The sequence below is a fragment of the Emydura macquarii genome, unplaced genomic scaffold (genome assembly GCF_026122565.2).
Source record: "Emydura macquarii macquarii isolate MOO-44397 ecotype Brisbane River unplaced genomic scaffold, CSIRO-AGI_Emac_v2 contig_719, whole genome shotgun sequence".
NCBI classification, from domain to species: Eukaryota; Metazoa; Chordata; order Testudines; family Chelidae; genus Emydura; species Emydura macquarii.
Window position 1 is genome coordinate 17,510,336 of NW_027130856.1, and position 27,017 is coordinate 17,537,352.

Below are 27,017 nucleotides of genomic sequence, written 5' to 3' on the forward strand. Positions count from 1 at the left end.
ACAGTGTGGCTGAAGACTGCTCACAGTCAATTAATTCAGGGCAACATGAGGCTGCCTGCTTGTTAAACTTTATTTCACGCTATGAGCATATCATCATCTGCCCTAGTTGCCTGGCATTTTTCCAGGTGGAGTTCAAAGCTTTGGTTTTAGCTTATAAAGCTATAAATGGTTTGTGAACTGCCTGCCTTTCTCCCTGTGTGATACAGTCACTGCTACAATCTGAGGAAGTGTTCCAACTATCAGCCCTCTGGCCTAACAGGGAAGATGCTGGAAGGAGGGCATGTTCATGCAGCATTTTGACACACGCTCCCCCCTCCTAGTTGGAAATAGTTTATGTATGGACCTTAATGACACGCCGTAAGACTGGTCTATATTCTGACGGTCAGGTTGACTGAGATTTCAAGAAGGGAGAGGAGCTTATTGTCCAGCTGACTGACTGGGTATATTTGTGTGGGTGGAGGTTCATGTCAATATTTCTGGATTAGTAGGTATGTTTAAAAATGTTTACTATCTTTGCTATATAAATCAAAAGTGCTAAACCAGCCATATTACTATTTTTCACCATTTCAAAACTCACCTCTTGGAACATGCACAGTCCTTACAGTCCTTAACTTTTCTTCTTGTAACTGCTGCTGGCTCCCATCCCAGAACCTTCTTCTCAAACGAAAGCCTCGATTAATGCCATCCCCTTTTTAATACTGCTTTTAGAACAGTGGGGTTTTTCCTATACTCTTTGATCTGAGAAGTACACAGTTATTGACAGGAATCAAAGTGCCCTTGGCTGAGCAGTGCATGTGGAGTGAGTACAACGGGTCTCCAGAGACAGAGCACAACTCCGTGTTGAGTTGCCAGGCTTCCAAAACTTACAAATCAGAAGTTAACTGGTTTGACAGCTTCTAAACAGTAAAACAGTGCTTGCTGTGAAAAGTGCCAGGATAAGTTCTGTGGTTCTGGGTCCAGGAAAGCCTCATGTCTTTGTTCAACAAAAACTTTTCCACTTTCATTCCTGGAACAGGCAAAGCAAGCAGACTGCCAATCAGCTGCTAAAATCACTCCGCTGCTCAAGAGTGAGTCTGCTGGGTGCTGAGGGACAAAGCATGACCACCCTATTGGTTTGCCTTCCAGCCCACATTACTGACTGCTCCAAAAGGCAAATGCCTGATTCGCAGCAGCCCATTCTAGCCTACGGCAACATGATGATCAAATGCAAATAACCTGGAGACACAGCTAACCCGAGACAGATTTCAACTGCTGATTCTGGGAGGTAAAATGTGCCACATCAAATCAACTGAGCTACCCCGTGCTGTTCAACTATTAACGGTTTGATGTAAACCAACAAGAGATCAGAGAGGACTGCTCCATTTTTAGATTTACTATGTCATGCATTGGTATATCAGAATGCTCATAAACGTGCCTGATGTTATATACCACACTGCAAATGCTGAACACAACAGGGAATGCGGAGGACTACATGATGGCTCTTGCCCTAAGTTTCCTTTTTTTTGCTATCTTAGAGTAAGAGCTCTGGAAGGGAAGAATCAGTGTTTCTTTGCAGGTGTCAAAATCGTGGTCACAAGCGTGCCCTCTTCCTCATTGGACTAGGAATTCTGCACTGGAAGAACCCGCTGCTCCCAAATACAGAGGGAAGTCCTCACCCTACTCAAGCAATCCCTTTCAACTACCCACAAGCAGAGCAACTGAATCCAACCTAGGCTGGGAGCACGGGTCAGCTTCATGCAGAGCTCTTGAACAGGGCAATAAAGAAGTGAGAGGGTCTCAGAGGATCACTCCTTGTCCACTTAAAACAAAACAAAAAAAACCCTGGGGGCAGATTCCAGTCTCCCAAGAGTAGCACGCAGCACTTCAAAGGTCAGCTTCTGCATTTGTGCACACTTTAGATTTTATTTTAGGTCTCCAGTAACATATGGCATATTGAAAAGTTCCAGAGGGGTAGCCGTGTTAGTCTGTATACAGCAAAAACAACGAGAATCCTATAGCACTTTGAAGACTAAAACATGTCTGCAGGCATCAGCTTTCGTGGGCTGCAACGCACTTCATCAGATGCATTCGTCAGGGCATCTAACGAAGTGGGTTGCAGCGCACGAAAGCTGATGCCTGCAGAAATGTTTTAGTCTTCAAAGTGCTACAGGACTCTCGTTGTTTTTGCTGTATGGCATACTGCACATCTGAATCTAGGATCAGGAGTTTTATATTATTTTAATGCAAGCTTTTGTATAATTTCCCACAAAATTTCGCTGCAAATAAATTTGAGAGAAAGTAAGAGAAACTCTTATTAAGCCAAAACAAAAAAATACGTGTCAAACACACGTTTTCTTTTCTAGCTATGGTATGTGTGTGCAAATGAAAAGCAAAGAGGGTATTTGCCCACATGACCAGTTCAACATGTTCCAATGTTTGCATAAAAAAACTTAGCTCAGCTGCTAGGCGTCAGATCGTGAACAGTGGCTGATACATCTGAGATACTGGCAGACTGCCCGCCTACCAGCTGTGGTCAGAATTCTCTCTCTGCTTAGTACAGAGCTCTGCCAACGTACTCAATGCCACTAACTGTGCAGGATCATTTGGATGACTTATGGAACTCCCACTGAAGTCAAGGAGATGCACATGCATCCCAGGGCGGCACTTTTAAACAGATCGGCATAATGGGATGTTGGGTCTACAGCATCACGTGCAGCACTGACACAGCGTCCCAGATCAGTGGAGGCACTCAACTAAGGCTTTTATTTTGAAGGCAAGATGTTCAAAGAACTTTAAGATGCCTTGCAACCAGACTCATAGGAGCATTTGATGGTGCCTGTAGGAGGCATTTCAGGCATTCCCATCAAAGCATGACAGCTTCGGGTGCCGTTTCCATACAAGTGCTACACTAAGACTTGCTGTGTTCTTCTCCTATGCATAGGACATAGCAATCATGCCCACCTGAACATGTCATCTGCCAGCTGACCTGACACACTTTGGCTCCCATTCTGGAAACGGCATTAATCTCAGTGGTCAATGACGTTCTCAGAGCAATGGACAGAGGCCACACATGCATGCTGAGACTACAAGATCTGTTAATGGCTTTGAAAACCATCAACTATGAAGCACTATTTGACTACAAGACATGGTAGGGGTAAATGGAACTGCCTTAAAGTGCCTCAGTTCATCAGAGACTTAGGTTTGCAAAACTGCCCTTCCCTCTGGAAGGCTCTCAGATTTATGTTCCACAGGGTGCTAGCTTGTTACTATCCCTAATCAATCTTTATGTGAAAACACTAAGGATCATGTGGCCTCCAAAGTCATACAGGCTGTGATACAAGCTATCATGGCTTTGATAAGTATGCTGGTGACACAGCTCTGATTCTCCTTGTCAACCAACCCTGAGTGAAGTGTTTCCCTGATCTCTCAATGCTTGCCAGAGAAAAAGACCTGGATGAAAGCAAAACTGGATAAGATTCAATCTAGATAAGTCAGGGTTGATGTTGACCAGATGGGGGCGAACAGTGAAGAACTGGCAAAGGCAAAAACTTGAGTAAGTTGAAGGCATCTGCCTCCTACCCCAGCCTGAAAGTGGTTTGCAATGTGAGGGATATGCCTTGGGTGGTCAATTAGCAGCATTGGTCAGAAACTTATTCCTTTGTAGCTCCAGGCAGGAAAAAAATTACAACCATTCCTATAAACTGAAAGCCTCACCTTGGTAATCCAGACAACTGTCATTTCAAGGCTGAATTGTTACAACATAATCTATCTGGGACCACACAAGCTTCCGCCAATGCAATGTGAGGCTACCTACCTTCTGCATAGCACACACCAACAAGATTTTGGGAGCTGCACTCTCAACTGAAATCACAGTGCAGGTCATTAGCTATAAAGACCTAAAATGGTCTTGGCTTCAGCTGTCTTAGAGCCTGCCTCACCTGTGGGGCCTTAGTCCAACAACTATGCTTGGAAATAATGATTCTCATATGGTGGAAGCAGAGCAGAGGGGTCAGTGGAATTCAATCCCACTGGAAATGCATCTTACCTCCTCCCTGCCACGTTCAGGGCAAAATACCTCTCTTCATTCATAAATGGCAGGGTCTAGAATCCTCCTGACATTTCATCTTCCAGCTGCTATCTGGGTCATGGGTCAGCTGCTCTGCTGTGTGCTCTCTAGTCCTGTGATGAAGATTGCTCCATTTTAACCACCACAAAGTAAGCCATGATAGAATGGTGATGGGCACCTAGTAAATACTTGTCATAAAATAAAATAGTAAATAATAATAATGCTGCTTCGCACCTGGTCTTGACCAACACTTAATTTAAAGGAGAAGGGAGACAAAACGCACATTTGATGTTGTTTAACAACACCACTGGTTTTCTCCACTTGCTCAACCCACAGTATATTTGCATGGAAGCACCGATTGTAACCAGTGCCCAGCTGATGTGCTGACATGCGCTTCCAGCTTACTATGCTCATTGTTTTATTGCTAATGCAACAAATAGCCTTGGGTGTACAGTATCTGTTATGACAAGCTGATGAAGTTATTTTTGCTACGAGCAGGTACAATGGGTCTTTTGCATGAACTAGCAACACACTTTCCCTTTGGTTTACATTTTAAAAACATTTCCTCTTTTTGGTAAGCTCACTAATACATTCATTTTTCAGCAGCTTTGAAGATTCCACTTTCAGTTTCAGGATCTTTACTATATTAAGGAAATTCAGGGTTGGGACCACTGATGTTCAGTCTCAAAAAACCACAAGCTTCAATCCTTTGTTATTCCCACAATAGCTTTTTCTTCCATTCTTTAAGAGTGAAAATCCTCCCTGTGCAGAGCAAGAGACAGGCCTATCCCCTGGTTAAGCCCTATTTTGGCAGTTTAAACAGTGCATGGATCTTGGGTGAAATCATGACTTCACTGAAGTCAATGGGAGTTTTGCCATTGATTTCAACAGGACTAGGATTTTATCTCTTACACTGGCCCTCTGCATAGGAGTGAATTTCACTTAAGGACAGGAACAAGCAAGAGAGTGACCAGCTTTCACTACTGTTTTCCATTATATGGTATTTCAGAACTGACGGATGGAACAGGGACAGGGGTGAAATTTTAAAAGTCTCTAGTGAGCCTCCATTTCTACACATACACAAGTTGCTGCACTTTCCAGGTCTGAGCATCTGCATGCAGACTTTCCATAGTCCAGTCCCTACGCGTACACTTTGTGCTTCCAAGGGGAGTAGTGAGGGCAAAAATCCTCACTGGCTTCAAGACTGAGCTTGATAAGTTTAGGGAGGGGATGGTATGATGGGGCAGCCTACAGCAGCATGTGGCCCATCGGTAACTGCCAGTAGCAAAAATCCCCCATGGCCGGAGATGGGACACAGACAAGGGGGGCTCTGAGTTACTACAGCAAATTCTTTCCCGGGTGTCTGGCTGCTGGGTCATGCCCACATACTCAGGTCTATCTCAGCACTGTATTTGGGGTGGGAAAGGAATTTTTCCAGGTCAGATTGGCAGAGACCCTGGGTTTTTTTCACCTTCCTCTACAGCATGGGTCACTTGCAGGTTTAAACGAGCATAAATGGTGGGTTCGCTGTAGCTTGATGTCTTTAAACCATGATTTGAGGACTTCAGGAACTCAGCCGGAGGTTAGGGGTCTATGAGAGGAGTGGATGGGTGAGCTTCTGTGGCCCGCAATGTGCAGGAGGACAAACTACATGATCACGCTGGTGCTTTCTGGCCTTAAATTCTAGGAATTCAAGCCTCCACTGTGTGTTCACTATGCGGGCAGAGGTGCCCCTGAGCCCGTGCATTTCCCTACCAGGGAATACTTCTGACATAAGGAGGACACCGTCCCAGGCCTAGGGGTGCCAGAGCAGCCCTATACCACCCCTCTCACGTTCCCTGGTGTATGGCTATGCTGAGGCAGAGGCACAGCCAGACTACAATGCTGAAGGGGTTTGCTGTAGGAAGGAATGAAGAGCTGGTGGGAGAGTCTGGAAAAAATGGGTGGTGGTAGGGAAGGAGAATCAGGAAGGTTGCTGGTGAGGTGGAAAGGGAGTGCACGTGGAGCAGCTTGGGATAGGTACTGGGGGAAGAGAAGCCAGGAGCAACTTTAGGAGTATGCTATTGGGAGGATAGTGCAGTGGTTCAGACACTAACCTGGGATTCATGCGACCCAGGCTCAAATTCCTTGTTGTGCCACCAGCTTCCTCTGGGACCTTGGAAAGTCACTAAGTCTCTGTGCTTCAGTTCCTCATCTGTCAAAGGACGACAACAGTACTTCCCTTCTACACTAGGTGTTGAAAGAATCAGGATGGAGTGATTTACAAATCATTGATGTAAAATCAGATTGAAGCTTCGTACAAATAATTTGAAGATGTGCGGTATTGACAATGTAGAATGAACTAAACTATAAGTGCTGGGTTTTTAAAAGGCCAGTAGGGGTAGGGCATCTCCTTTGAAGTTTACAAAACTGCTACATGCATAACAGACTATTGAAAATAAAATTTCTGATCCCTTTGTAAGTTTATTCACACGAATAGCCCCATTCAGAGAGACTACTAGTAATTAAAGTTAATCATGTGTATCAATATTTACAGCATGAGTGGATAAAATTGTATTTTTATTCAAATCATTTCTCTTAGTGGCAGAAAACCTTTGTCCCTTCAAAAACTAAATTGCTTCATTGTTAACAATAAAAAGTTACGTAGACTTTCAATACATCAGAGCTATTATGAACTTTTTTTTTTTTTTAATAAACAGACCAAAGTTTTCAAAAATAGGAGCCTAAGGTTAGACTCATTAACCCATCCCACCAAAGAGTGGGATTTCCAAAAGCACTTGTTCTCCCAGTAAGGATGTTAGTGAGGCCCTGAGCTTTCTTTTTCAGCAGATGAGCATTTTAAGTGTGATATTTCTTAGAAGGAAAAAGAAAAGAAATCTCTGTAAAATCTGAAATTCTACCAACAATCAGGAAACTAAAGAAACAAGGAGGTGATTACAAGATGGAAGAAAGTAAATACCTAGTAACACAAATAATCATGATTTATATTAAAAATTCTATTGGCCAATCTCACGATTTGTATCCACCGTGGGATAAACACGTTAAAGATTGTGAGGTGCTCAGACACGACAGTGATGAGTGAGAGAGAAGTGGTCTGGAGCCTGTGGCATAGTTAAGGGAGTAAAGGAATGTGAGGCAGCCCCCCTCATTTGTCTTCTCCAGCCCCTACCCGATTATTCTGCCCCTTTCAGCAATACCCCTTTCACCACTTCCTACCCTCTGTCTCCCCACTGCTCCCTTCACTTCCTACCAGCTGCCACCACCTCCTCCCTGGAGGCTCCATGTTGACTGGGCACCAGCTCAGGGGTGGGATGGGCAAAGAGAGGAGAAGCAGAGGGTGTCTGGCTTCAAGAACCCTGTAGTGCAGCAGCCAGAAGCCTGCAACCCTGCTGAACCCAGTCAGACCAGCAACAGCCAAGAGCACCAGCAATGGAGAGGGAGAGGCTCACTTTATCTTGCACTAACATAGACCCTGACTCCCTGGACACTTCAGCCAGAGAGCCTCCCTGGATCCCAGCCGCATAGCACAGCAGAATCTCCTGGGGATGGATCCAACTCCCAGGGACTGCAGCAGCCTGCAGGAGTAGTGCAGGGAGAGGCCACCCTTGGTCTTCGCAGCCCCTGGATGCAAACAGCTCTCTGCAACATAATGGTTGTGCATTATTTTCTGATCAGCAGTTGTTTGCCCCAGGATCCTCCCCCTCCTCCTCACAGTCTCCCCACTGCTAGCCCCATTCTCCCTGCCCTCCTCTCACCAGCTCCTGCTCCTTTTCCCCACTCCCTTGTTCTTATTTACTCCCCACCTCCCCCCATTCCTGCAACTCTCCTTGCCCCATTAGTAATGAAAGATTGTCCAGTGGTTAGGGCACTAACTTCAGACTGGGGAGGCCTGGCTTTACATCTGTGCTCTGCTACAGACTTACTGTGTGATGTTGGGCAAGTCACTTAGCCTCCCTATGCCTCAAGTTCCCCATCTGTAAAAACGGAAGTAATAGTTCTTTCTCACCTCCCAAATGGCGAGTGCTCAGGTGCTATGGTAATGGGAGCCGTATAAGTACATATGAGAATTGATAGAACAAATAAAAGGATTACAGAAAATAAATGTTAAAGCTCAGAGGCAGGAGGGGACTAACAAGCCACATGCCTGCTACTGCTCTGGTCACTTTGTAGGTTTTACCCAGCCACTCCCACCCTTGGCATTTTTAAACACTTCGATTGTGAGCTCTTTAGGGCAAGAACTGCCTCTTCCTCAGTGTTTGTACAGACCCAGCACAAAGGGTCTTTGACCCTGACTGGAACCCTGGAGCACTGTCATCATTTAGGTTAATAGTGCCAAAAGTGTTACAGGAGTGTCCTATATCTGTATCTATGTAAATAGTTACTAGGTATGGTGCTAGTCATTGGAACTATGTAGCAGTGAGTGTATATAGTTCCTGGATTTTGTAGGACCCGTGAAACTTATTGTGCCCTGTAAATGGTCTTTGCTGGCATCTCTTTCCTTCCACTCTTACAAAAAAGATTATTAATTTTTAAGATACAATACACATAAGCTCTTTGGGTCAGAGAACTGCTTTTTGTCAAATGTGTACAGCACCTAGCACAATGGGATCCACGACTGGGCATCCGATGCGGTACCCGCAATACAAACAACATCAAACAAAATATTAAAAGGATCCAGACCCTTTGCACACACTCAAGTCCCATGGGGTGTCCTTGCCCCCTAGCATGTAAGATTTTTGGCTACATGAGGCCAAGCCAGAAAGGACGAGGGTCAGTGAATTTGTGGCTGTGATGATCCAGCAGCCATTCCCCGCTGTACGTCAAGGAGCGGATCACCTGCCGGGTTTCCTGCAGCCACAAGCCCACAGTGGCAGCCACAAAGAGGTTACACGGCAGGGCTTCCTACCACTCAGACAGGGCCTGATCGAAAGCTCATTGAGGACACTGAAAGGCCGCTGTGTGCAGGAACAAGGCTGTGGACCGAAGGATCTGGGACACTGTTCTGACCCGAGATAGGGGAATTCCACGCTGTTGAACTGAATGAGACGTATACAGCCAAGCGTGAATGTAGAATTTGGCCAAAAACACACACGCAGCATTGCAATTTTCAAAATCAAGACCTTTCTTTGGCTAAAGTCCATCTAAAAGACATCCCCAGCCAACCAAAGCCATTGATGGCTTAATTATGTGTTTTGTGGCAGCACCTGAGAGACCCAGTCATGGACCAGAACCCCGCTGTGCAAGGTTCAAATGCAGAACAGCTTACAATCCAAGTCCCTTAAACTGAATGGGCTGGGTCAGCAGAGGCTCTGTCCAGCAAAGGGGCCAGTACACCCAGGATCATGCTTTCAACTCCCTGCAGGACTGTCACTGCGGTAGTTGAGTGGTCCCAGCTGCTGGGATATGGCTCCCTGTCCATCTTGCTGCTCCCCATGGAAAGGGACCAAAGGGGTGCTTGAGGAAGGGTCAGTATCAGGAGGGGAACAGAAGGCCACAACCTAGGAGTACTGGGCCCCTGCCAGACACAGCCCCTTGCTGGCTCTGCCAGCTCTTCAGTGCAACTCCAGCCTTTTCTCCATTGAAAAATTCTTGGGTTCTGGAAAAGCTAAAATTCAGGGGGAGGAAATTGATAAAACCAAAACACTGGCTGGCTTTTGGAAACCCCAGGAATTTTTCAGGGAAAAATTGGTAACTACTGACGGCAAAGGGCTTTGCTTACGCTGAATCTATAACTCTTCAAGTGTTCCTGGCTTGCAGGAGCGGGTACTGGAGAACTAAAGGGGCACTGGAGTTTCATTACGTTTACACCATTGTTTTTTTAAACAAATAATGGATTAAAATGGGTTTTTCCTGCTAACTGTGACCCTGTGCTAGTTTTATGAAAACATTCTCATTTGAAAGTGATTCTTGCTTGGCATCTAGAACTATCAAGGTCAGGAAATACAAAATAAGAAACATACAGCAGCCCAGAGCTCACCATTTCATCAGAGCCAAATGGAACTCAAACAGAAGTTTTGAGCCAGCTACTAAAATTAGACCCCAGCAAAGCACTTAAGTGCTTTCTAAGGGCTTCCTGCTCCAATTCAAGTCTTCATTGACTTTAAGGATGCAGTACCAAGCCCTGAACAGAGACATTTCTCCCATCCCTGCCTGCCTGGATGTGCCCTTTTGTGTTGAATTCACTGTACATGCTCAAAAAAGTGCCACAATCCCTCCACAGAGCCAGGCAAGCTGAGGACAGAGTTTTAGATTTAACATTGAAGATATTTTGCTGGAATAGCAGCTGTATACACCATCCCTTTTCCCCCATGCCTGCTGGCTGCACCCACAGAGACAGACACATCTATCAGGAGAACATGGCCAAACACCCACTGTGAATATATAGCTTTGCACAGGCATGCCTCAGTTTCCCCTTCTCTCAGGGCTTGCCAATAAACTCCATACAGGCTATCACTAATACCACCCCTTCCAGAGGCTGGTTTTAATAACAAACAGTTTAAAACAATCCTCAGAGTCCATCATCACAGCACAAAAGCTCATACTTCATTCTGGCATCTTCAGTCCCAGTCTGCTTTTCACCAAGCAGCCTCTCCCAGCCCCTCCTAGCTGGAGCTCAGCCTTCTCCAACTCTCTGTCACTCAGCTAGCAGAGCCCCTCTGCTGCTCTCTGGGCCCTTCTGCCATAACTCGGGGAATCCAGCCCTCTACAGCCTCTGCCACAGCTTCTTCTTCCAGCAGCAGCTATAGCCCCCAGGTTAAGAAAGAAAAGTCAGTAATTGCCCAGCCCTGCTTCTGCCATCCTCTTTATAAAGCCCAGGTGCCTTCCCTTAAGGCTAATTGGGCAGCAGGTATTCAGTCACAGCACAGGTGCAGCCACTCCATCTTAAAGGGGCCAGTCACCCCACGACAGCCAGATTTTGTCAGGCCCATACACAGGTGTACAAAGGGTGGCTGGCAGGCAGGAATAGGTGGGAGCTGGCTCACTACACTTGGGTGGCACCAAGGGGGGCTTATTTGGCTGAGGGCTTCTGACTAGGCACAACTGCATCCTTAAGGGAGGTGCCAGTCCGCTCCCCTACTCTCCAAGAGCTATTGGTTCAAGCCCCACACCAGCCATTGGTACAGGGGGAGGAATAAACTCCAGCATAATGAGGTGTAGCAGCAGCCATGCTCCACCACGCACCAGCAAGCACCCCCCCACGCGCAAGAGGAAAATGCTGCCCCTGAGGTGAGGCAGCTCTGCGCACACCCCCAACTCTGGGGTTAGTCTAATGCTTACAGCCAGCCGTGAAGGGCAGCAGATGAAACTTCCATAGCTGGGCGTCTGCGGTGCTACTGCACAGGATGTGGGTGGGTGTGTTACAAAATGAGCGTGAGACTGTCCTCAAATGACAAATAAGCAGATGTGACAATGAAATGATAAATATTATTGAAAATAGAGAGCGGCAAATTAACTTCCACCAGCCCCAAAAAGTAAACAGCCCAAATCTCTCTAGTTCCTGTCTCTTCCAGGGCTAACAAACTGACTGCCATCAGACTGAGGCTATATTGTAGACAGAGGGGTATGGACCAGAGACACCACCTAACGGGCACAGAACCTCACACAGGATGGGAAGTAGTCTGTAAATGTGTTATCCTCCATTTTGGATTGGTTTGCCAAATGCACACAGCATGTGGTGCAGCAAAACCTCAAGAAACATACAAGCTTAAACAGAGGAAGGAGAGAGGGAGCTAGGAGCTCAGGGCTGACAGAGGGAGAGAGATGGCAAATTCTGGTCTGGATTGGATGGGCAGCATCAAGGTACTTGCCCAATGTCAAGCTTTCAGGGAATTTCCCAAGCCCTAAGGACTGCCTCCTAGGTGCTACAGTGACAAATGACTCTGACTAGAGCCAGAGATGGGTCAAAACCGGAATCTTGAGTCCAAACTTGAGAGGTGAGGGTGCAGTTCTGAATGCCAACGACAATTCCTGCCCTTCAGGGTTTTGGTTCCAAACCAGAGCCAAAACCGAAAGAAATTGTGATGCCACTAAGAGTTGAACCCAAGTTAGTGGCTATTTTGCAAGACCAGATCTCATGAGAGTTTCCTCCATTTCACATTTATTTTAAACAGTCTTCACCTAAAGCTGATCTGAGAATTTTGCAGGGTCCTTTTTCTGAACAGTCATTTTCTGATTCAAGAAACCATCATTCCCAGGCAACAAAACCCACAGGAGAGTATTTTTACAGGAATTTCACTGACATTGCACATTCTTGTAAGTGTTTGATGAACACTTGAATTTTTTTCTGAACATCTAAGTGCCTAAAATTCTGTACAAAGCCTAAAACAACAGATCTCAGACCCTACTATTAATGTGGCCATTTATTTTAGAGCTTTATAAAGCTCCAGAACATTGGTAACATTCCAGAAAGCACTGGTGCTGTTTAACAACTGGACATGACAACTTAAAATCAATTAGACATTGATCTTGAATATATTTTTTTATTTTTAGCCTGCTGTTTAGTAACCTCAGCAAAGAGCATTGATCAATATAGCTAGCTTGCTTTTTAGAAATGCTATTACCTCTATTAGAATACATGTTGTAATGCTTTGCTCTGGTAAAGACAATTGTGTAAATAATGTCACTTATTGAACCATACAGCGTGACATACTGTGATGACAGGTGCAGGAGGAAACGAAGATCGATAGAAAGTATAACAAATCATGACAGTCCTATAAAAAAAAGTCTGTACTAATAATCATTGTCATTTTCACATTTGTTACCATTATAGAAGTGCACTGCAAAGAAACACTGCACTGGGAAAATTGTAAAAGGATGAATATGAAATCCAAAGTAATTTACCCTGAAGTTACCATTTTAAAGAAAAACTTGAATTTACATCGAGCACATCACCGGGCACAGACAGGATCGGGACGAGTAAGCCGGAGCGCCACCACAAGGAATTTATAGACTAAAGGACTATCTACCCCACATAACTGACTCAATGAGGGACAATCCACTATTATGGACATACCTACTCCCCATTAACTGCTTCCTGTGTAACCCCTGCAATAAGTGATGTTCCCGAATTACTGACCACTTGTACTGTTAACCGTCATATCTATTACCCCCCATCCAGGATACCACAGATTACCCTTTCATTGTACTCCTCGACTTCCAACCAAACTCTGTACCCACTGATAATCTGCACATTATGGCTGGATGTCCAGGAACTCTTCCGTTTAAACTCCATACCTGACCATTTTTTAAACATTATCTTTAATAACATTTTTAAATCTGGAATACATGTTATTTACTATGGCCCCAAACCTGTGGGGTGCTGAGAGCCCAGTCCTGTTTTGTGCTAATGCTCCTGAAAGGTGTTTTCAGCTTCTGCTGAAAAAAAGCAATAGGAGTTGATGGTGCTCAGCACTTCACAGGATCACTCAGGGTAAAATCCTGGTCCTGTTGGAGTCAAAGGTAAAATTCCCTTTGATTTCACTAGAGGCAGGACTGCACCTTAGCTCATTGCAAGATAGGATACGGATTCTCTTCGACTCCCATTGAAGTGAATGGCAGCTGAAAGCACTCAGCTCCTCACAGGACTGCATCTTAATTTGGTGTAATATCACAGCCTCAAATATATTCAATGATATGTACCATCAGTGTTCACAGTACAGTTTTCTTTCAGTGCAAACTAAGTGGGCTAGATCTTCAGCTGCTGTAAACTGATGTCCATGGAGCTATGCTGAATTATATCAGCTGAAGATCTGGGCCATTGCCATCAATGGGAGACAACGTCTCAAGGGAATATCTCTCCCCTCCCTCACCCTTACAGCTTACTTCATGGAGCCTGGCTACTAGCAGCTAACAGCCACCCATCCCTTTGATATTATTTCCCTTGGGTTCTCCTTTTTCAGCAAGGTGATGTTTATTTGTCTCTCCTTAGAAAGGAGCAAATTGTTTCAGATAAAAAAAGCAAAGTCCTGAACCTTCTCCCAAAATCTGAAACTAAACTTCTAAGGTGCAAAGGTATTCTAGTAACATACTTGTTTTGTTGCTATTGATCTCATTACATAGCCATAGAGGCCCCAAAGCACTGAGTCTGATATGCCTTACACTGGTGTCACTCCATTCTATCTTAGGGGTTTTGTACTACCCCCCTCACACAGTATCAGAGCACACTGACTTCACTGGATGCTGATTTACACAGGTGCGAGTGAGATCAAAATCAGGCTGTTTGGATGGGATTTACAAGGGAGACTTAGATGCTTTGATACCTAATAGACTTCTCAACCCTGAGAGCGAGGCACCCAGGCTCCCTGTACAAAACATGGAACAAGTTACACGCTGGAGGATGGGATTCACCAAAGACAGCTATTAAAACTAGCTAATAGTCAATGCTAGGGAGAGGGGTGAAGCCAAAGGAACTTAGCTGCCTAAGGCTGGGCTGGAGGGATGCGCTTTGCATCATTTGAGAGTCACAGCTGTGCACCTGTTCCTGGAGTTCGGTGCCTAAACAATGTTAGTGTTTTATTGCAAAAAATAATAAAATAAAATAAAATAAAATAAAATAAAATAAAAAACAAACAAAACCTGAAGAGAAGCCGCTCCCATGATCTTTAGTCCAATGGTTGGCACACTCACCCAGCTGTGGGAAGTCAGATCCCCCCCTCTGCCTGAGGTATAGCAAGGACTTGAGTCTCCCACCTCTAAGGTGGGGGTCATAACTACTGGGCTATGGGATAGTCTCCCCCAATCTCTCCTGTTGAAGCTGCACCACTGAATATAGCTAATTAAACACTCAGGAGCAAGGGGATTGGAAGATGGAAGATTCACCTCCCAGGTGAATGCACTAACCACTCGGCTGTACAGTCATTATCATTACTTCTCTGGCCCAAGGGATATTTAAATATTTCTATACAGTGGAATGACTTCAGAAGGGGTGACTGAAAAAGGTCTGCTCCAGAATACTCCATAACCCAGTGGTTAGGGTACTCTCCTGGGAGACAGGGACCTAAATTCAAATCCCTGTTACATATCAGAAAGAGGTGGGTAGCACATCCTGGATAAATGCTCTAATCACTTGGATAGAGGTTATAAGGGGAGCATCCATAGCTGTGAACCAGGGACCTCTGGTGCTAACTAGCAGAGGGCAAAGGAGTGCACAAGAATTATAGAGATCTCCCAGATTTAGTGTCTACATACTAATTCATCAAAGAGCCTCATCTAAGGTCTCTACTGAAAAATCTGGGTCACCTTGGTCCTCACAATCAATGTGAAATGTATGTACTGATAATGAATAAGGAGTTATGTGTATATATATACTGAAAATTATGTTCTTAAGGTCTGTGACTTGGGGTTGGTCACCCAAGGTTAAGAAACAGGTTTCTTTCAGGCAAGAGAAGTTTACCTATCTGTCTTACTTACTTACTGCCCCTGACGCCAGTGGCGCATAGGGCAGCAACAAAGTCCTTCCACTTCTGCCGGTCGCGGGCCAGAGCGCCTATTGCTCCCCAGGTGTGGTGGTGGTCTTTTAATTCTTGTTCTACCGTTCGGCGCCAGGTTGTCTTTGGTCTTCCTCTCTTTCTCTTCCCGTCTGGTTTCCAGTGGAGTGCAATTTTGATAATGGATCCGTCCTCTCTTCGTAGCACATGACCTATCCATCGCCAGCGTCTTTTCATAATTATAGTGGCCATGTCTTCTTGTTTGCACTGAGACAGTAGATCTTCATTGGAAATTTTATTTGGCCAAAATATCCTGATTATTCTTCTGAGATTCTTGGTATGGAATGTGGACAGCTTAGTAAGGTCCCGTTGTTTCATGCGCCAGCATTCTGCTCCGTAGACAAGCACTGGGAGAACACAGCTGTTGTATAGTTTCAGCTTGGTGCGCACGCTGTACTTCGAGGATTTCCAGATGTTGTTCATGCTGATGAAGGCATTCCGTGCTTTACTCAGTCTATTCTGAATGTCTTGCTTACCTCCGCCATCTGGGGTGATGATGCTGCCCAAGTATACAAATCTGTCAGTAAAGGGAAGATTGTTGTTATTGATCTTGATGGGGGTTTGTGTTGTGGTGTTCAGGGTCATGACTTCTGACTTCTTCTGGCTTATCTTAAGGCCAACTTGTGAGCTGTACTGGTTTAATTTGTCTGTTTTGTCTTGCATATGCCGATGAGTGTGAGAAAGAAGTGCCAAGTCATCGGCAAAATCCAGATCTTCAAGTGTGGAGAAGAGCGTCCATCTGATGCCGGTATGCCCCTCCTCAGTCGTGCGTCGCATCACCCAGTCAATGACAAGATTGAAGAGCAGTGGCGACATTACGCAGCCTTGACGAACTCCGGTCTTAACTTCAAACCATATGTCGCTTCCTCCGACACAGCAGCTGTAGTTTTTGTAGAAGCTCCTGATGAGCTCCACCATGTGATGCGGTATTCCATAGGCCCTCAGAATCTGCCATAATCTGTCTCTGTCTACACTATCGAAGGCCTTTTCAAAGTCTACAAAGTTCACGTGGAGTTGTCGTTGCCATTCTGCACTCTGTTCTATGATGTTACGCAGAGCAAAAATCTGTTCTGTACAACTCCTGCCTTTTCTGAAACCTGCCTGCTCCTTTCTCAGCGTTTCATTAACTGCTGTTGATAATCTACCTATGATGACTTTGGCGAGGATCTTGCTGGGTATTGACAGAAGGGTGATTCCACGCCAGTTGTTGCAGTCACTGAGTGTGCCCTTCTTTGGGATCTTGATGATCACCCCTTTGGTCCAATCCTCCGGTACGCAGGCTTCTGTCCAAACTGTTCTGAAAAGTGGTTCCAGTATTCCAGCTGCTGTCTCTGGGTCTGTTTTGAAAAGTTCTGCATTCAAGTTGTCCTTTCCTGGGGCTTTGTTGTTCTTCAGTTTCTTGATTGCTGATATAATTTCTTCTTTGGTAGGTGGATCGATGTTGATATCTAAATCTGTCTCCCTTCCTGATATGTTAGCACCTTCTTCCAATGATTCTCTGTTGAGTATTTCTTTGAAGTGTTCAGCCCAGCGTGCGTCTTGTTCCGCTTGTGTTGTGAGGAGTTTTCCTTGCTTGTCCTTGATGGGTGGGCTGACTGTGGAGTGGTACTTGTCGCACACTTGCTTAGTAATTCTGTACAATTGTCCTTGTTCTCCTCGAGCTGCAGCACTTTCTGCCTCTTTTGCGAGGTCGTCGACAAAAGCACGGCGGTCAGCGCGCACCATTCTCTTTACTGTCTTATTGGCCTCACTGTAGTGTTGTTTGTAGCGTTCTTGTAATCTTGCTGATCGAGTGCTGATCATCTGACTCTTCAGCTTGCGTCTCTCCTCTATAACTTTCCAGGTGTTTGGTTGAATCCATTGCTTAGATTTTCTCTTCTCCCTATAGCCCAGGCATTCTTCAGCACTCTGTTGGTATGCAGTCTTTATGTTATTATAGACTGTGTTGATGTTGCCAGCATTGCTTTCTGTGACTAGATCCTGCAGCGCTTGAAATCTGTTTTTCACTTGTGTGACAAAACTGTGTTTTGTGCGTGAACCCTGTAATTTTTGGGTGTCAAATCTTCGTTGTATGTGAGGTTTGTTCTGCGCCTTCCGGAGTTTGAGTCGTACCATTGCTGTTACCAGTTGGTGGTCGCTTCCAACGTCAGCCCCACGTTTCACTCTCACATCCAGCAGTGATCTCCTCCACATTCCATTAATGAGCAGGTGGTCTATCTGGTTTTTGTCTCTGTCATTGGGCGAGTACCATGTCAGTTTGTGGATGTCACGGTGTGAGAACAACGTGCCTCCAACAACCAGGTTGTTGGTGTCACAAAACTCAACCAGTCTTTCTCCATTCTCATTCCTTATCCCGCATCCATGTGTTTACATTGCACGCTTATTGTTGGTGTTGTCGCTCCCAACTTTTGCATTTAAATCACCCATGATAATCATCACGTCATGTCGAGGTGCTGACTTGACTTCTACCTCTAGCTGTTCATAAAAGAAGTCTTTTACTTCATCATCGCTGTCGTTGGTTGGGCTGTAGCACTGGATAATGGTCATGTTTACATGCTTTCCCTTCATTCTCACTTTTATCAATCTGCTGTTGACAGGTTTCCATTCTATCAGACTCTTTTCAATTCCTTTTCTCAAGATGATGGCTACTCCTTCTTCATGCTGATTGTCCTCTCTTCCAGAATATAGAACTGTCTCCCCGGTTGATGTTGTCATTCTGCCAGATCCAGTCCATCTGCTCTCACTAATGCCTAAAATGTGCAGGCTGTAACGACGCATCTCTGCTGTTACTTGCGCCAGCTTGCTTGTCTGATACATTGTACGAACATTCCAAAATCCTAACCTTGTCTTTGTTTTGGTGTTCAAAACCTCTATCATCCTGTCAGTGGCTTCCATTCATACAAGTCCCTTGAGGAGACCCTAGAGGCCCATCACACCTGTTTGTGGAAATTTTCTTTGTTGCTGTTTCTGTAACCCCAAGTCTCCCAATGGACCACCACCTTGCCGTGGTTGGAGGGCTTGTGTGTCTCGATGACCCCTAGAGCTATGCTGGTTGGAGCTTCGTGCTCCTGGTAGGGTCTCCCATGCCAGACAGGTCGAAGGGTAGAGACCAGACGAAGTGTGGTCCCTGGTCCTCCAGGTTGGGGGTTTGGCACAGGGCTAACCACCCTGTCCTAGAAAACACTTAGGGTTACCTATCTGTCTGGCTACATATAATTGAGTATAGCATACTTCACAATGAATGCTTATTTACAATTTGAATAAAACGCTTATCAAGTGATTGCAAAGTCTCCAGGGGAGAGTCTAGAGAGGAAAACACAAGCAGCAGGGGTTATCCTGTTTGCAGGTAAAGACAATGGATTTCTGGACTATAACTGTAGGGACAAAGGCATGCTCCACATCTCCCACTGTGGAAGCAAGAGGACAGCATGATTTGTCTCATGAATAGAAGATCACAGCCACGCCTGGCTGTAGTACACTAGAAGGATTTTGGGTGAGCTTTAGCTCCAGTTATGTTCAGGCTCTAGAATGCATGGTGTGGTTTTATTTTATATGTAACCTTTTCTTGCTATCACTTGAATCGCTGTTCTTTGCTACATAAACGTATACTTACGTTCTCTATAAACACATTTAAATGCTGTGTGTTAAGCGGCGCTGTGTTCTGTGGGGTAACTGGTGAGCTGTAGTGACCTGTTTCTTTGGGTGTAGAGGATCTGGGAATTCTGGGAGTCTCCAGTGGATCAAGGGCTTGGACACTGCAGGCAGACGCTTGGAGGGTGGTGTATGCCTCCCACTAACCTGCAGAGGGACAGCAGAGTCTGGGTGGCTGAGGGGGCAGTGCTTGTGCTGCCTGTGGCTGCAAGAGTCAGGGATCCAAACACTGGCATGCACAGACAAGGCTTCCTGACCTTAAGGGTAGGCGGTAGAGAGATGCCTCACAATTCTGGGTCCCCCTGGGTAATGTCACACCATCTTTGGTGCAGGTTAAGGCATGCTCTGAGCCCGTCTGCCAGATCAGGCCCTGAAGACGAGATAGTGAGGGAACATCTGATTTATGAATCCCACTGGGGCTTAGGTGTGAGCTGGGTGTTAGGTGGTGTCAGAATTGAGGCGGCATAGTGCATGGCCAGATACTGAAATGTAGGCATCTTAGGGCTGTAACAGTGGGAGCTTAGATGCCTAGAGGGTTAGGTGGCATCTGATTAGGGGACTTCTGAATGCCAGTGGTACTGAAATGTTGGATATGGGTGCTAAAGTGGGAGTTAATCCCACCTCTTGTGTCTGATACGGCTTGATAACATTGCAGCCCTTTACTTTCTTATTTTTCCATGAGTGTGTTCTTCCTGGTTTTATTCAGGACCAGAAGTACCAAAATATACTGAGATGAGAAAAGCTGCCCTGGCAGGAATCAGGGAGTGATGCAACTCTTGTAAGAATACCTGAACTCATGCAATTTCTCGTATGATTTCTCGGCCAAAAAGGCAGCTCAACTTCCGATGCTTATTCCGATGCTCACCCAAATTGTCTGAGGTGCATTAATTGCTACACTCCCACTGCAATCACTGTTGTCCTTTAACATCATTTAAGAAGGAAAACTTGCTGACTCCCCGAAAAGAAAGCCATTGTCACTCCTCACCTATCTCAAAAAGGGAGAACTTGTAAAAGTGGCCTGATTGACCCCATCCCACACTTATCAAATGAACCTATCAACCCTCTAGCTCACTTGGCTGGTCTCAGGCCTACAATGCAAGGCCAGATGCTCCTGTAACAGAGCGATTCTGTTACGTACTTCGCACAACGGGTTTGGAACTGAACTGAAGATGACAAGCTCTCATGTTTAGCGCTGAATATCCTATAAGGAGAAGAGGGACAATGCAGCGAGGGAGGGAGGAAGAAAAAATATTCAAAAGTCAACAACTGAAGAGGCTTATTGATCTTACTCTTTAACATTGAACTACGTGGGAACAAAGGACTCAATGAATCTAAGTTACAACAGCACATGAAGGGGTAACGCTGCCACCATGCCACTGTGAATACTGAAGAAGGAACAGGTGGTGGGACTGATGTAGAGAGGCTGGGCAGGGGTACTGGACTGTAAGTATCCTGGAGCCATTCCCTATGAGTGAAAAAAGAGCGAGGCACAAGATGGATCTGCAGTTTGTGAAGATGGACATAGAGGGGGAACAGCAGCCTCTGGCCTGCAGTGGCAGCTGCAGAGTTTAGCATTGGCTGGGGCAGAGGGGTCTCTGTCCACATACTCATGGCTGAGTGTACAGCCTGCTTCCTTGGGCCGTACACTCAGTTCTGGAATTTCACACCCCATGCGATGACTTATTTAAAAAGTCATTATCAGTCACAGAGAAGGAGGGGGTTGGGGGGGGCGAAATGAAGCTTTACAACAGGAATGCAGCTAAAGGGATACAGTATATCATCATCTCACTAAATGGGACTCGCCCACTGAAATGGAAATATCCTCCTAAAATGTTCCTGGGGGAACTGTCAGAGTCAATAGGCCTAACACTGAACCAAGCCTAAAGATAACATTTTAAAACATTTCTTCCTGATCCTGATAAACAATCAGACCTTCAGCATCACAGCTGCAACAGAGAGAAAGCTTCTTAGCCCAGCAACTCACAACAAAGCAAGGGCATAGCTGCTTTTTTTAATTATTATCAGCACATATGAACACCACTCCTCTGCCCTGGCCAGCTGCTTATGCTTTTGTGAGCATCCAAGTAATGAAAGGTACAAGAGGCCTGTTCTCCAAGATGGAGTTTCAGTCCCCCGCCTCCAGAGAGGCAGGTAGGATGTAGAGACATTACAACTTGCAGGTCAGTGCTTCTTGTATGTTTCCTCTCTGTCCCCAGCCCACAGAGACTGTGTCTGTTACAGCCCCCCGCTACAGAGCCTTGGTTGTTTAGCTCAAACTTTCAGCCCTGAAGGCCCCCAGTCCAGTCTGGGTGTCAACCAAGATGACAGCCATTGCACATAGACACTCCTCCCCTCTGCTGATAGGACGCTTTTAACTTAAAAAGATTATTGCATCCATTTCATGCAACCCAACAGCCTGAAAATTCACAGGGTCGGAATTGCTTCTCACCATGCATAAGTTGCGAAATGTATAGGAAACTAAGGTTTTAAATTACAAGTGAGATTTCTGATTGGACTACAGCCAGGGATAGACTAGGTTTTTATAGTGACAGAAAATAGGGACAAGACCCACAACTGAGAAGGAGGGGCCCAAAGCCACCTAGTTGTTCACTCGATCCTCAGGCTGTCCTGGCACCAGGCCAGGCTGCAAAGTAAGCTGTGTTAATCTATGCTGGTTGCCAACAGTTCCCAGAAATCTTTCTGGCAGCTGCAGATTACCAGGGTGAAGGGATCCCCCCAAACACCCGCCATTTTTCCTTGTCTATTCCACTTGCACTGGTGGGCAGGAGAAGGGATGGTGCAGAAGCAGCTGTGTAGCTCTATGCCCTCACTCAAGGACCTCTTACACAGGGGAAATCTTCAAGGAGCTGCATTCCACAGGTTTAAGGCAACTTTGTGCCAGGGGGACAGTGGCCCGTCCCTATAAATAGTCTCTAATGCTGGAATTCCAAACTGTAGATGTCAATTTCCAGCAAGATGTGAGATGTGCAGCTGTCAGTCATAGCTAACCTCTGTATTTTCAGATCCATTACCCACTGTATTTCTAATTGTTTTCTTATATATTTTGCTTAATATTTGAAATACATAAACACACAATACGTAAATATAGTCACATAGTAAAAAGCCATACATCCAAACACAGACAGTTTCTGATGCACTCAGTGCAGGATCAAAGTAGGAAATTAATGATCTGGAGGATAGGGTGGATTGCACCCTCAGCAAGTTTGCAGATGACACTAAGCTGAGGGGAGTGGAAGATATGCTGGAGGGTAGGGATAGGATACAGAGTGACCTAAATGAATTGGAGGAGTGGCCCAAAAAAATCTGATGAGATTCAACAAGGACAAGTGTGGAATCCTGCACATAGGATGGAAGAATCCCATGCACTGCTACAGACTAGGGACCAACTGGCTAGGCAGCAGTTCTGCAGAAAAGGACAGAGGGTTACAGTGGATAAGAAGCTGGATATGAGTCAACGGTGTGCCCTTATTGCCAAGAAGGCTAATAGCATATTGGGCTGCATTAATAGGAGCATTGTCAGCAGATCGAGGGAAGTGATTATTCCCCTCTACTCGACACTGGTCAGGCCTCATTTGGAGTATTGTGTCCAGTTTTGGCCCCACCACTACAGAAAGGATCTGGATAACTTGGAGAGAGTCTAGAGGAGAGCAACAAAAATGATTAGGGGGCTGGAGCACATGACTTATGAGGAGAGGCTGAGGGAACTAGGCTTGTTTAGTCTTGCAGAAGAGAAGAATGAGGAGGGATTTGATAGCAGCCTTTAACTACCTGAAAGGGGGTTCTAGGGAGGATGGAGCTAGGCTGTTCTCATTGGTAACAGATGACAGAACTAGGCGCAATGGTCTCAAGTTGCAGTGGGGGAGGTCCAGATTGGATATTAGGAACATTTTTCACTAGGAGGGCGGTGAAGCACTGGGATGAGTTACCTAGGGAGGTGGTGGAATCTCCATCCTTAGAGGTTTTTAAGGTCCAGCTTGACAAAGCCCTGGCTGGGATGATTTAGTTGGGGTTGGTCCTGCTTTGAGCAGGGGGTTGAACTAGATGACCTCCTGAGGTCCCTTCCAACCCTAATCTTCTATGATTCTATGAAGAGAAAAGGGTATTTTAAGCCACATTTGTAGGCCCCCAAATTCTGGGACTGGTGAGCAGCTGGGGAAAGGTGTGGATGGAGGAATTGTGTAAGCCAGGGACATGCAGTCAGTGGGCCATATTGGGTGGTGACCAACCATTAGCAGGGTTGAAAGAGAGAACACACACTTCCCTCTCACCAGTCACACACAGACTCGAAGGAAAGAGCCAGGCTATCCTGGGCCTCTTTTGCTTTTACCATGCTTCCCCACTTTGCATTAGGGTTCCTTCAGGAAGCAGCTATCTATGGTGCTGCAGCTCCCAGAGCAGTCCAAACATTTGGCTTGAGGCAGAGCCATAGAAAGTCCAGAGCTGCCCTCTGCTCCCTATGGACACTCCAAGATCTATCTGTGGGGCTGATGGGGGAAGACACTCACTTTTTTCTGCAGGAGGACAAGTCCCACCTCAAGCAAGAATTCAAAGGAAAATTCACAGGGGGTACCTCATGGAGTTTCCTGTCCCCTAGGTGGATATCACCAGACAGCAGCACCTTTGGAAACTGCTTTTATTCAGTCCTTACATAGGCAAACACAACCTGATGTCAACAGTTTTGTTCAAATAAAAACTCTGAATTTGGCTCAGTGCTATCAGACTATAAGCTCTTTGGGACAGGGACTGTCGTTTTGTTCTGTGTTTGTACAGCACCTAGCACTGTGGAGTCCTGGTTCATGTGTGGGGCTCGTAGGCACTAACACAATGCAAATATTAATAAAATACTATTACTAATAAATGAATAAGTAAAGCTCTGTTCCAAAGCGCAATGAAGTTAATGGGAGTCTTTCAAGTGACTACAAAGGGCTTTGGATCAGGCCCAAGTCTTTATGATTTAGCTTTATAAAAAGTGGCTTAAAATGCAGTTAACCTTTCAAAACAACACATTTAGGATTTTATTCCCTTCCATTTTAAACAATGTGCTCAGCTCTATCTAGTCTACATGTGCCATTACCTGATGGTATGTTGGCTAAGCATTCATTGGCTAGGCAATAGGGCTATAAAAAAAAATTACATCACAGTGCTTGTCTGATGAGTGATTAAGTACACTCCCATGCTTCAAAATTACCAGTTTATGTCCTTATTTAACTAATGGATCCCAGCAACAAATGATCCAGTAAATAACAGCACTTGACATAATAATTTATCTAAAAATACCCACTCAAAAACCTTTGAAAATGTCAGGAGCAGGAATGAGGTTTCAGAAATGGAGCACCTGATCCATTGAAGTCAATAAGAATCTTTCTGTTGATTCCACGGGGCTTTGGATCAGATACTTACAATCGTTTTGATGGCATTCCAGAAAACTTCAAGTACGCTAAACCCTTTTTTTATAGAGCTACTGACTGTGTTTTAACTGCTGTGACCTGCCAGCGTTAACTCTTCATGGAGATTTTAGTTTATAAATGAAGCCTCACTGAGGGGCTGAGTCTGATCTCATTTACCCCACTTTTACACCATCAGGTTTTTGTAGTCAGCTCCAGTGACTGCAGGGGAAAGGCTCCAGATGTGCTATGTTGTGAGGCACCAGGGACATACCTAAAAACCTTGGTTCACTTTTTGAAGATCACGTTAGCTCACTAATAAAATAAAACCACAACCAGTTTCTTCAACAAGATCTTTCAAACTTTTCAGACAAAATCTCTCATTCAGCCACTCAGTCTATCTTCATCAGGACCACAGAACTAATTTTTTGCCACTCCCCACATCACTTCAAAGGAAGCAGCACAGTAAGTGACAGTGCTTTGGGGAGTGTCTCTGGAATCTAAGGGGAAATCATTGGAAATAATCCAGTAAATCAGAGAATCCCAGCAGGATCTTGGCTCCGTTTAGAGCAAACGGGTTGAGAGGTATTAACTTAGCAACCTTTGGGATGAGCAAAAGATGTGAAATGTATTGTGAACGGTGAATGATTCTTTCAGTAAATAGAACTTGTGTACAGATTAGGGTATTTAAAAGTACACCAAAGGTGTAGTGGAAGGGAAATAAACATTGCATTTACCAGTTCCACTTCTGGTTACATCTTCATAACCATGTTTTACAACTCACCAAAAGAGTCAGAGAGATTTTTGGTATTCCACTATGGAACAATAGTGAGTATTCATGCCCAATTGCTTGTTTGATGCCACTTCATTGTTTGCTAGGTATCTTTGTGCTTTAAAGCTTATATGCACTGCATATCAAAATTAAATATATATCCCAAGCACAGCTTCCTCTGACCAGGGAAAGGAAAAGAACATAACATTCCATAGAATCCACTGTGAACCTCACTATACAGATCTAATTTTCCTATGCAGCACTTACATCCTGATCGAAAACCCACTGACATAAATAGGAGTCTTTCCACTGACTACGATGAGCTTTGGATCAGGGCCTTATATACCACAGACATAGGCTCTGCAGAAAACCTAAAATATTGATTTGTATTATAGTAGTGCCTAAAGAGGGGGTGTGGAAAAGAGAGAGAGAGAGATTTATTTTAATTCTCTTTTCCTTTCTTTCAGTTTGCAGTGGAAAAGGCAAATTTAATTTTTTTAAATCAAGATGAATGGTTTCATAACACAATTTACTTCTCTCTTTTTAACAGGCTGTCTGTTGAGAAAGTTTGAAAAAAAATCTAAACCCACTAAAAATCAGGAAATCTCTTCATGTGCAATATATAATTACATGCTATATTTTAATCTTAGTACATTATCTTCCAAATTATATCTGGTTTCAGCAGAAGGAAAAAACATTATTTTCTAAAATTAACCTCTAAAAGGTCTGGTAGATCATTTTTGTAGAAGTGTTTCAAATACTCAGCTCTTTCTTGGAAACTTTTGCAGAATAATTAATGATTCGAGACAGGGAGTATGACTGGATCCAATATATTTTGACACTACTATGCAAACTGTCACCTAGAGCCAAAACTGGAAGCCTTTAGGGTAAATTCTGTTTTGGTTACACTAGTGTAAATCCAGTTTAACTTCACTGAAGTCATGGGAGTTAGTCTGTATTTACACCAGTGGAACTAGGAGCAGAATTTGGCCATCAGTTTGCTGAATTTAGGAACAAACACTGCATAAGAACATAAAAATTTGTCCTTTGAAGACTACCGGTAACTGTATGGAATATTTATATTACAACATTAAAAGGGGTTATTTTCCCATCAGTACACATGAATTGGAATTACATGTATGCCTCAATAGGAGATTAGACCTTTCAAAGTGAAATACTGTCGAAGAGAGAGAAAGAAAAATCTTTAAGATACTTGCAATCATTTCCTATCCTTTTATCAGCAAAATATTACATGCACCAATTGTAGCAGTTCTTACCAGTAACCCTATAAGCCAACCCAGCAGCAACACAGCAGTGAATTGCTCTACCATGTTTGAAACTCAAAATCAGCCCTTCACTCTGGGGTTGGGAATGTAGCAGAGGCAATATGCTTAGCCATTGAGAGGCAGAGCAAGCCTCTTCATCGTTCTGTAGCAATCTCTATACTAATATGGGGAGTATTCACATCCAGCTATCCTCTGCCGGAAGGACAAGACAACCCCCTGTAACATGAGAACCATAGCAGGGATGGGAATTGGGGTGAAGATATAAACATGGTGAGCTTTGGGACTCTACAAGGGATCAGAACTCCCTATTTGGTGTGTGGGAAGACACTGTTATCTTAAACGAACAAAGTATTTTAAAACATATACGCACCA

At 44.7% G+C, this 27,017-nt stretch overlaps 1 protein-coding gene across 11 annotated transcripts in view; it reads right to left on the bottom strand.

Moving 5' to 3' along the window:
- LOC137149266 (sodium channel protein type 5 subunit alpha-like) overlaps positions 1-27,017 on the bottom strand; it is a 319,903-nt gene that overhangs the window by 287,082 nt on the left and 5,804 nt on the right. The window contains exon 1 of one of the 11 annotated variants that reach the window (XM_067542776.1): positions 14,672-14,748. The exons of 8 other annotated variants lie outside the window; for them this stretch is intronic. The gene's annotated coding sequence lies outside the window, so the exon portion shown is untranslated. Of the gene's footprint in view, positions 1-3,793; positions 3,843-10,587; positions 10,866-14,671; positions 14,749-27,017 lie in introns of those variants that run through there. 2 more of the 11 variants (XM_067542773.1, XM_067542774.1) reach the window with 2 other exon arrangements.